The sequence below is a fragment of the Etheostoma spectabile genome, chromosome 20 (genome assembly GCF_008692095.1).
Source record: "Etheostoma spectabile isolate EspeVRDwgs_2016 chromosome 20, UIUC_Espe_1.0, whole genome shotgun sequence".
Taxonomy (NCBI): domain Eukaryota; kingdom Metazoa; phylum Chordata; class Actinopteri; order Perciformes; family Percidae; genus Etheostoma; species Etheostoma spectabile.
In genome coordinates this window covers 17,617,111-17,619,257 of record NC_045752.1, presented here as the reverse complement: position 1 = coordinate 17,619,257, position 2,147 = coordinate 17,617,111, and the positions used below count along the sequence as shown (strand labels likewise).

At 37.6% G+C, this 2,147-nt stretch overlaps 1 protein-coding gene and 1 long non-coding RNA gene across 2 annotated transcripts in view; one reads left to right on the top strand and one right to left on the bottom strand.

Annotated features, from left to right (window-relative positions):
* LOC116670691 (uncharacterized) overlaps positions 1–1,644 on the top strand; it is a 25,577-nt gene extending 23,933 nt beyond the window's left edge. Inside the window, exon 3 of the long non-coding RNA XR_004327095.1 lies at positions 1,634–1,644. This is a non-coding gene — a long non-coding RNA (uncharacterized LOC116670691). The remainder of the gene's footprint in view (positions 1–1,633) is intronic.
* babam2 (BRISC and BRCA1 A complex member 2) overlaps positions 1–2,147 on the bottom strand; it is a 79,159-nt gene that overhangs the window by 45,626 nt on the left and 31,386 nt on the right.

Sequence of the window (2,147 nt, the reverse complement as noted above, 5' to 3'; positions counted from 1 at the left end):
AGTGCTTGCTCTTGGTGGGAATTGTCGGGTTTCTGTAAATAACATCACAGAGTACGGTCCAGCCCTGCTCTTTTATGACAAGCTCTTTTATGATTGGGCGCTATATAAATACAATTGAATTGAAAATTGAACTGAACTTGTTAAATCACGTTACCTGGGCCCCATGAAACGCAAGGCTCAAATTTGATGTATGTTTTAATACAACTTAGTGTTTCTCACTCATTTTCCGAATATAACACTTTATAGCACTGGTAGTATTTGGTTATTTGGATGACACCAAATCATCAAAATGATGCCTTCATTCCTTATAGAATAAAGAACAAGAAGCAGTGCTTCATGGCATGCACCTGCGACTGCAAATCTCCTGCTCCATAAGATGCATTCATGAAGGCTATTTCACAAAAATGTTGTCAGCAAGGCATGAAACATCCGAAAGGAGAGTTTGCGGAAGGAAGGGGGAAAAAAAACACCATTTTAGAGCATTTCAATTTGTCTTTTAACAACAGTTTTGCATGCAGTTTTGAAGGTCACATATCCCTCCTGCACATCATAAATTGAGACATGGATCTGCTTTTGGGTGACGCAATTAAGTGGGGTCCCTGGAATCTTGCAGAGTGCAGAGGAACACGAAAACTATGGATTTTGCTATGAGGATGGAAAGCTCAGTCCCCAAAAATAGAAAAAATAAAATAGAGCACTGAAATATTTGATTCTCTAACTCACTAATATAAATACTTTTTCATGTTTGCTGTTGTAGAGGAAGCCTTACATTCGCAGCTACAATTTGAATCAAATGCTTTCACTACAACAGGTGCTTTTGAGGGATGCCTCAGAGATCAGTCACATGCACCAATGATTAAACATATTAGGCGCTAACACGCTAATACACAGGTGTTCTTTGATTTCAGTGTTATGCTCCGTATGACTGTGCTGTACGTCTTCGTGACAGTATGAGACATTAGTTAGATGAAAGCATATTAACATTACCAGGAGCAATTTCATCCAGACTCCCTTGAACTTTGTGTGACATTTTCTCAGACGACTAAAAGCTGTGGAGTACCAGATGTTAAACCACCTGGCAGTAATCACAGCAGGGGTCTCAAATCCATAAAGCTTGTGAACAAGACAAATCAAATAGAAAGTTCTGGACCTCCTACAGGAAGGCCCAATTACTAACAATTACAGACTTCAATCAATAAACCGCAGGAACATTCTATCTCAATATCTAATCATGGCTGGTCCACTTAAGATTGTGGGGACTTCAAGGTGAATTTGTTCATGTCCGCGTTTATAAGATGGAACAAATCAGCAAAGACCTTGTTCATAAGGACACTTTTTGTTGGAATTCTTGAGCTCACCGTGATGTCAATGGAGCATCTTTTTTAGTTCATACATTGTGCAAAAATACTGACTGGGGAATTGGTAAGATGTCTAAATTATTTACCTAATGACGCAAGACTAAAAGTTACTCTTCTTTTATTTTGGATGGACTATTGTTAACAATTAGCTGCTTGACTAACCCTGTTACAAATATGTTTTTTTAAATGTCAATGATAATTAATATGCACTGTCCCTTTTACATAAACAAAGAGATCCACAAACTTTTTGAAAGCAATTCCATGAAGCCTTAAAGTTATAACCCTTTAGATTTCAGTCCTTGTTGAGAGTGTGGTTTAATGTGAATATTTAATATAAATACAACTGCTGAGCAACTAAAAATCTGGTCACTGGCACTGCTTTACAATAATAGCCACTCCACGCAAGTTGACTGGTCTTATTATTAAATTGCCATATCAACAACAGGGTTGTAATTCATGACAATCTTCATTACTTTAACTATGAATTCCCAATTTATGGTTAATGTACACTGAACAAAATTATCACAAAATTATCACTTTTGTTTTTGTCCTCTTTTTTCACAATTTTTCATGAGCAGAGTTGAACTAAAAGATCTAAGACATTTTCTATGTTATGTCCTAACCCTAACACCAGATACTGACTAACGTTTTCCGACCCCCCCCAATACAGTAAAACTGCACATTTTAGAGTGGCCTTTTCTTGTGGCCAGCCTAAGGCACACCTGTGCAATGATCATGCTGTCTAACCAGCCTCTTGATATGCAACACCTGTGAGGTGGATGGATTATC